Below are 9,727 nucleotides of genomic sequence, written 5' to 3'. Positions count from 1 at the left end.
ACTTTCAATGTGATGTACGCACCGTGACAGATCCTACAACAGGCAGCCACAGCCACATCATAAGTGATCTGATGAATACATAAACTGATCATATTATGTGTCACTTGTTTCTTTTGCTTCTTTTTGCATTAATTTTTTATCAAATAAGTCAAATATCAACCATAACTGTATAAATCCCACCATACATATGTATGACTATGTGTGTAAAACTAATTATACATATATCATATAGGTAACTTATTTGATACAAATGTATAACTTATGATTTTGCTATATCATCAATATATTATATATTACTTCACCAAAGCTTAGTAATATGTATGTGTTGCTCTTGGATTATAACATGTGCAAATTTTCTTTTACAGTGGAAACTTTTATAAGTAAACTTACCTTGGCTTCCATCAATTGAATACATACATATATGTATATAGATTATGAACATAGTCATAATTTTCAGACATTATCTAGGTATCACAAAATGTAAACACTGAATATTTAATATATATTCAATTTATTTTTCCAAATATGTATCTCTTTATCATAACCTATACTGTAGAACGTGCATCCCTCATACTACTAGTATAATGATAATATTTACTACAGAAAAAGTTGTTATCTAAATTGTATGTGTTATCGTTCCTGGATCATAACATGTGACAATAATATGCCTCTACAAAAGTAAATATATAGTTTATCTAATTAGTGATGTTCTACCGATTGATAATATGTATATACAATTGTATATACAGCCGATATATGTTATATCCATGTAACCTTTCAATCAAGCCCCTTCATTGTGTTTATTTATTGTATGTATTCTATATATACTATAAAAACAAGATGTTTTCTGTATCCATTGACTGCTTGGCCTTTCGAACCATGTGACCATATGATCGTGCTATATACAAATGTACTTTATAAGTATGATATTGATTGGTGTAACTAATGATATAAACTTCAGTGAAGTGGTTATAACAAAACATAAAGCCACATATAGTTTTGCATTTCATGCCATAATTTCACATACCTGAGTTACAAATATAATCCCAAATACATATTTTACTATCGGCCGGTTCTTGGCCAAATGTAAAACAAAAACACGTGCATACTGTCTTACAAATCGCATGCTTTTGGTCTACCCCTTCCAATTAGCAGGTCAATATTTTGTATTATTAAATGTTATACTATTCTCAACATAAATAGAATGACCAGAACTATTTGAGTCTTAACATTCTACAAGTAATTACCCATGATTATTGTACATGGAAATGTCAAATATAGGACTCCCATTATAATTATATTCTCAATCAAAATACTCTATGTCAGATATATCTCATCAAAATTCATATAATAATGCTGGTTGGAAAGGGCGTACACCATAATTGAAGGCAAACCAAATCCTGTTCACTACTATGTTTGTGACGTTAATATCTATTTTTAGTCTTACCATGCTGTCTCTGATCATGTTGATCCCGTATTGCTTGTTAAGGTAATGAATCAGTTTAATGATGTTTATACCTCGCATACGGTCTTTTTACTTACTTTTCTGTTATACTTTCCATTTAATGTACTGTTTTACTCTACTCTAAGTCCACTCAGTCCACAGTCGAATTCCAGAGATTGTCATTATGCCTATCGTAAGCTTGTTTACACCAGAAACCTATTGATGTGTCCTAATGTTTACCACTCAACTGTCTTTGAAAATGGATAAATATAAGAATATCGTAATTATATTTATTGGGACACATCTATATTGTGAGGATTATTACTATATCAACACATTGATCATCCGAGCATTTGCAGGTAAAATTACATACCCTAGCTATTACTTTACATATTGTTTACTTTTTGATGAATCACATTTTTTCAAACTTAAAAACATTGAATATCTTTTATGTACCATTAAAAATATACTACTTCTTTGCAATGATATTGAACTAAATCCAGGACCCCAATTTAACATAGAAATCTCACATCTTAATGTTAGATCTCTCAGAACCAAACTTGATATCATTGAAGCAGAATTACATGAAAGTGACATATTATGTCTTACTGAAACACACCTTTCTCCAAATATAACTGATGCTGAAATAACACTTAACTCCCATTCCCATAACATTCACAGACTTGATAGAAAAACTGGACCTGGGGGAGGAGTAATTATTTATCACAAAGACACAGTACATACTGAAAGAAGAATTGATCTTGAGCATGAAGATATAGAAATGATATGGATTGAAGTATTATTCAATAAGCAAAAAATATTATTAGGATGTATTTATAGACCTGAATCAAATGTTGAATATTGGGATAAATTAGACCATGTTCTAGATAATGCATGTAACACATCACTTAACATCATAATAACTGGGGATATAAATGTAAATATGTTGAATATACCTACTAACCACCATTTAAATAGACTAATGGTAAAATATAACTTTACAAATCTAATTAACAAACCTACCAGGATAACACAAACTACTGCCACTGCTATTGATATTTTATTCACTAATAATATTAATCTTATAAAACATAATACAGTGAATACACCAATATGCAGTGATCACTCTGTTATTCATTTTACCTGTTCATATTCTGTATTTAAGCAAAAGTCCTACCAGAAAACTATACTAAACTATGACAATGCATATTTTGATGAAATGAATAGAGCTCTAAATGAAATAAATTGGGAAATACTAATAAATACTCTTGACTCGAATGAGTTTAATAAATTTTTAACAGATTCTATTAATAATCAAATAGAAGAATGTATACCATCCAAAATTATAACTGTTCGCCCTAATGATAAACCTTGGATGAGGAATATTATAAGGCAAAAAATTAGACAGAGAAATAGATTACATAAAAAAGCTGTAACTAACAACACTGCAATTAATTGGGAAAATTTCAGAAAGGCTAGAAATGAAGTAGTAGACCTTGTTAGAGAAGCTAAAAACACTTATTACGAAAAATTACAACAATCGCTTAGTGACCAATCTGTGCCTCCTAATAAGTGGTGGAAAATTGCTAGATCTGTCATGAATTCAAATAATGTATCAAATTGTCTTCCTCCTCTTTCTGAAAATAATAACTTAATACATCATCCATTTGAAAAAGCAGAATGTCTAAATAACTACTTCAGCTCAATATCAACTTCTTCTGAAAATCTTGAACCCCTTACCCCCCATGAAAATACTTTTCCCTTCCTTCTAGACAATATCATTATATCTGAAGAGGACATTAAAGATCAACTGTGTTTACTTAATGATAAAAAACCTCCTGGCCCAGATGGCATGATACCCAAGATAATAAAGAAATTAGCACCTTCTCTAATATGTCCTCTAACTTTACTTTGTAATAAGACTATTGAATCTGGTATTATACCTCTTTCTTGGAAAACAGCTAATATTAATGCAATATACAAAGGTAAGGGTGCTCAAAATGATGTCTCTAACTATAGGCCAATATCTATTACATCATGTTTTAGCAAAATTGTTGAAAAAGTTATTTTTAAATATATGTTTAATTATATGAATGAATGTGATATCATAACGAAACACCAATCAGGCTTCTTACCAAGAGACTCGACTGTAAACCAGTTATTATCTATATATGACACTATTGTAAATAACTTGGATCAAAATAATGAAATCAGATTTGTATTTTGTGATGTAAGTAAGGCGTTTGATAGAGTTTGGCATGAGGGTTTACTTTTTAAATTGGAATCGTATGGCATAAAAGGGAAAATATTACAATGGTTCAGTAATTATCTTTCTGATAGAAAACAGAGAGTATCAACAGAGGGTTTTTATTCAACTTTTAAGCATGTCAAAGCCGGTGTACCCCAAGGCTCGGTCCTTGGTCCATTTCTTTTCTTAATCTATATTAATGATATAACAGAATGTGTAACAAGTAAAATAAAACTTTTTGCAGATGATACTTCTCTCTATGAAGTAATAGACAACAATCAAAATGAAATTGCAGTGAAATTAAATAATGATCTAGGTAATATTAATGCATGGGCAAAAAAATGGGATATCAAATTTAATTCACTAAAAACTGAATCTGTAATCTTCTCAAGGAAAAGGGAACAAAATCATCCAGATATCTTATTTGGTTATGAAACTGTAACTAATAAACAAACTCATAAGCATCTTGGTTTAACTTTTAGTAGTGATGGAAAATGGACATATCATATTGACAATATTTATGAGCTAGCTTATAAAAGAATGAATATATTGAGAATGTTAAAACACAAATTGGATAGAAAAAGTCTTATAACAATATATACCTCTTTTATTAGACCAATACTTGAATATGGGGATGTAGTATGGGATAACTGTAGTAACCAAAATAAAAATATTCTTGAGTCAATCCAGATCGAGGCATTAAGAATTATTACAGGATTGCGTAGAGGGACCTCTCATTGTAAGCTTTATGCAGAAACTGGACTTGAATCACTTTGTTGTAGGCGAAAAAATCATAAATTAGCACTTATGTTCAAAATTTTAAATAATGAATCGCCTAAGTACTTAGAAGACATCATTGAACCATACCTTCACAGCAATATAAATGTAAGATACCCACTAAGAAATAGCCGTATTTTCAATCCCCCTTTCTGTAGAACTGAGAATTATTTCAATAGTTATTTTCCCTCAATGTGTAGAGAATTTAACCTTCTATCTGCAGAAACCTTAAATGCTACTTCCCTTCAACAATTTAAAAATTTCATCAAATCTGATAATATGAACAACACTGAAGAAATTGCTAGCACATTTAAATACTATGGGCCAAGAAAATTCAATATCATAATTTGTCAGCTGAGAAATCATGCTAGCAACCTAAATAGTGACTTATATATGGATCATCTGAATGAAACACCAGCATGTAGATGTGGACATGAAAATGAAAATGCATTTCATTTTATATTTGAATGCCCACTCTATAACAACTTTAGAATGCAATTAGTAATCAAAATTTCTCAATTTGGTATAACTGGTAATCATGATCATTTTAATCTAAAAACTCTATTAAAGGGATGCTTAATATGCAGCGCTGATATTAACATATCCATTTTACAAAGTATATCTGACTACATTTGTCAAACTAATAGGCTTGATATGTAATCTCACTCACAGCAAAACTTTACATTGAAAGTGATGCTATTATTTATAGTGTCATGATCACTCTGCTAATAAGTATTGATACTGGTGTATATCTATCTTCACAACATCTCTGGTATTCGGCTGGACTGGATGAAATTTATGAGTGTACTATTCTATAACCTGTTCTAACTATTTCATAGTTACATGAATATTCTATAGTGCTTTGTTAAATACATTTTAAGAGAATCAACTCCAATAATATATAATAATAACTACATTTTCCTATATGAATCCATATCATATTCTGAAATTTTACAAAATGTCTATTTCTTGGTAACTTATCCTATATATCCAGTGGGTGGATGGCCAATGTGTTTATACACAGGGACTTTTGGGCCTGTATCCCTTGGATCTTATGTAGGATGGGTTGTCAATAAATATACATGATTTATTTAATTGTTAATATCTAAAACATAAACAGAAAATGATTAAACAAAAGTTGTAAGATGTTCATTTCACAAGCTAAATTGGAGTTATCTCCCCTGCACTGTTTAATTGGATTGTTATGACAGAATATATGTAATGTTTGTAAATAAGTTTGGAAAGGACTTAAATAGGCCTAGCCTGATGTCCAATCCAATTGACATATAGAAAGTCAATAAAATCTGATGAAATGAAAAAATGTACGCACATTTACTCAAGAAAAGGGAAGTTAATCAATTCTGATCGGTTTCACATGACCGACCACGTGGGTGTTTCTGTGTGATCGATCACACGCTATGTGGAGAACATACTTTCTATGGACAGACCTATTGTTCATATGATTATACATTATAATACATATTATCATACTGAACCCTATTTACATGGTGGTATGTTCTTGTCAATGGGCACGACGTTTATAACGGACACATGTTTCAGTCAATATTTACTAGTAACAATAGTGTACTCTTTAACGCCTCCCTAAGTCAATACTTTGTACTTTTATACATGTCATCGTCTGACAGATTTCACCAAGGTTAGTTACACTTAACCGTTTGTGTGAATGTGTACCTTAATAACGCGCATACGTATCGTGTTTGTATTGACCTTGACAGTCTTTCTGGTTGACCCCAAAGTAGTGACATAGCAAATTGATGTATAACAATAAAAGAAAGGTTCAAAGAAAATTTATCAGAAAAGAAACCGACCGAGAGTTGAGAAAGAGGCCTCCTGTGTGAGTTGGTGAATCTAGGGCTCCAAACTCCGACGTTTGTAGCCAAGTATGAGGTTATGCATACAAATGAATGTATGATAAATAGATAAATGAATAGTTGGTGTGAACAGAAATATTTCAATTTCAATTAATCATGGTTCAAAAGATAGCCAATATCTTTCATGAAATGGACGAAAAAACCCTGAATCCATCAGGCACCAAACTGGGATGCGTCTTTTCAATTTAAAAGCAGACCCCTTTCGGTCTTTTAAATGGAGAAAGCAAAATGAAACGGGAAAATATATAGAGCCAGTTTGTTAAACATAGGTACATGTATAAGATACTTGTAGGGCTTATAGGTTGGCGCTGTCCATACGTGTATAGCTTTGGTTAGTACAAGTCAAACACACATTTGTGTTTGTTGATATAATTACGATATCCTATCCTTGTATGTTTTGATTTTGTATGAGGTTAACCAACAACAACCTAATCACCTAGTGCTTGTTAGATTTTCAGCTGTTTGAAATAAAAATTAAAGTACACTATACATAAAGATATATTCATATTTCAGTTGTCAATAATTGGTAAATTACAAGGTTCCCGACCACCCTGTCTATGTTTGTAAAGGGTTCGTCTAGAGTTGAAGAGAAAGGTTTTATTAGGTCTGGAATGTTTTTCTCGTGCAATTCTAATCTCAGAACTCCTCTCTGTAAACGTACACTTTAATGTCGGCGATGTAAGCCCGGGGGTATCGAGGCCAATGTATCCTCACTCAACACAACTGCCGTCTGGGTTTCGTTAACCCTAAAAACAATATATAAATACACAAAACATGAAACAAACACAACTTTAGAATCGTCAAACCCTGCCAGGTATTTGTCAGTTAACATTATGGCGAGTCGGTGAGGATGGATTTAGAGAAGTTAAGAGAGGGCGGGGCACCGATTATCTCAGGAAGAACTTCAGGTAAACGAATCGTCTAGGTCTTTTTTTGTGCCTTCAGCCTCGCTGCAATTATAAATAAATGCTATTATATGCATTAAACTTGTACGTCTGTCTTCCGTTGTGATTTCTTTAGCATATACAGCATAGTTCTCCCTGATGTTCGTAACAAGTTGGAGAGAATTTCAACTGGAGAAGTCACGCCTACTAATAAAGTGCGTTTTATGTAACACACCTCGTCGTGTGAAGTAATGGAACATTCCAGTATGTCTACGTTATATGTTACTACACAATCGCAATACAGACTAATTACGTTAGTCGTGCCTAGCTGAGAAGTATAAGTATGAGAAGAGACATGACGTCATGTACTTTAAGAAAGTGTTAAAGCTTGACAGAGATATAATCTGAAACGTCGTAATCAGGAAGTATGTCTCTTCAATGTCCGGTTAGCAGAGTTCAAACGAGAAAACACCCACTTCTGCAGAGGGCCCACATTACTCGCCACATGCAATGTCATGCACACTGTTGCAGCAGCTGACTGATATTCATGGACTATGAGTTTACAGCAGTAATTGTGATAAATACTCACTGTTTGTTACATTTCTAAGATATTTAATGAATGTCCATCCGTAATAATTTAAAAAAATACATTGCCTTTATAAAACACCATGATCTAAACATGATTCTACTTTGGTGAGATGCGGACGGGTTTTATGACTAACATAGGGAATGGATAAGAAGTCAGTACTCTATACATTACATTACCAAGGGTGTATGCGAATACACGTGTATCCCCTGACCATTGTCGGGTCTTCAATATCGCCATCTTGACGTCATGTCTATTGCAAACATCAATGTATGTACAGGGTAAAAAAGAAATCGAAACCAACAAAGAATCCGGAAGACATGCAAAGAAAATGCTCCAGTTTAATAATAATAATAAAAAAAATCAATACAATGTAGGATTTCCCTCCCTTGGCTTCTATATGACATCAACTAAGCCTGTTGACGTGCTTTCAATTAACTTACATATACTATGTATATTCCAACATATAAAGTTATATTACTTAGTTTAATGTACTTTATATTGAACACATGCAAACTTTACCTATATCTCATATGTATACTCACCTGTATATCTACATACATTTTTTACTAGAACACAAAATAATTTCGACAAAATAAAGCCAGACCCTCTTTTTTCAAAACATACAAGAGACAGACAAAGACTAACTATACATTATGAAAACACGTTTTAAATATCAAAAAACAGCAACGATTGTTTCACATCATACTAATATTATGTGAAGTCATATATAAGATATTTTTTTTATCTTTCTGTCGTCACTTCATGTGTGTGTCACGATCAAAATACAAAGTGATCATGACATATTCAAGCTTAGAATATTTCAGCAGTAACAAGCTTTCTGTTTAAAGCCATTCCGGTTTAATCGTAGTGGACTAGAACTGAAGATCAACATACCGTCAGCACTATCTACTTTTTAGTACTCAAACCATTAAACGTGAGACAGACTTTCCCTCAACTCGAATACTTGTTGGTGTAATTGAAGCATGAATGACAGCTCTGAAAAAAAGATGGGTCAAGTTCAATAGTATATTTAACTCATAGCCATTCGGTACTAACTACTCACTAATTATTCTTAACTACTCTCATAACTAATTGTCTTAACTACTCTCATAAATAGTGACTTATCTACTCCTATAACTAGTGTCTTAATTACTCCCATAACTAGTGTCCTAACTACTCCCATAATTAATTAGTCTTAACTACTCTCATAACTAGTGTCTTAACTACTCTCATAAATAGTGACTTATCTACTCCCATAACTAGTGACTTATGTACTCCCATAACTATAGTGACTTATCTACTCCCATATCTAATTAGTCTTCACTACTCTCATAACTAATTGTCTTAACTAATCTCATAAATAGTGACTTATCTACTCCCATAACGAGTGACTTATCTACTCCCAAAACTAATTGTCTAAACTTCTCTCATAACTAGTGTCTTAACTACTCTCATAACTAGTGACTTATCTACTCCCATAACTATAGTGACTTAACTACTTTCATAACTAATTAGTCTTCACTACTCTAATAACTAATTATTGTCTTAACTACTCTCATAAATAGTGACTTATCTACTCCCATAAATAGTGACTTATTTACTCCAATAACTAGTGTCATAATTACTCCCATAACTAGTGTCCTAACTACTCCCATAACTAATTAGTCTTAACTACTCTCATAACTAGTGTCTTAACTACTAACATAAATAGTGACTTATCTACTCACATAACTAGTGACTTATCTACTCCCATAACTAATTATTCTTAACTACTCTCATAACTAATTGTCTTAATTAATCTCATAAATAGTGACTTATCTACTCCCATAACTAATTAGTCTTAACTACTCTCATAACTAATTGTCTTAACTAATCTCATAACTTGTGACTTAT

This window comes from Mizuhopecten yessoensis, unplaced genomic scaffold, assembly GCF_002113885.1.
Source record: "Mizuhopecten yessoensis strain PY_sf001 unplaced genomic scaffold, ASM211388v2 scaffold11077, whole genome shotgun sequence".
Taxonomy (NCBI): Eukaryota; Metazoa; Mollusca; class Bivalvia; order Pectinida; family Pectinidae; genus Mizuhopecten; species Mizuhopecten yessoensis.
Note: the sequence above shows the minus strand (reverse complement) of the source record.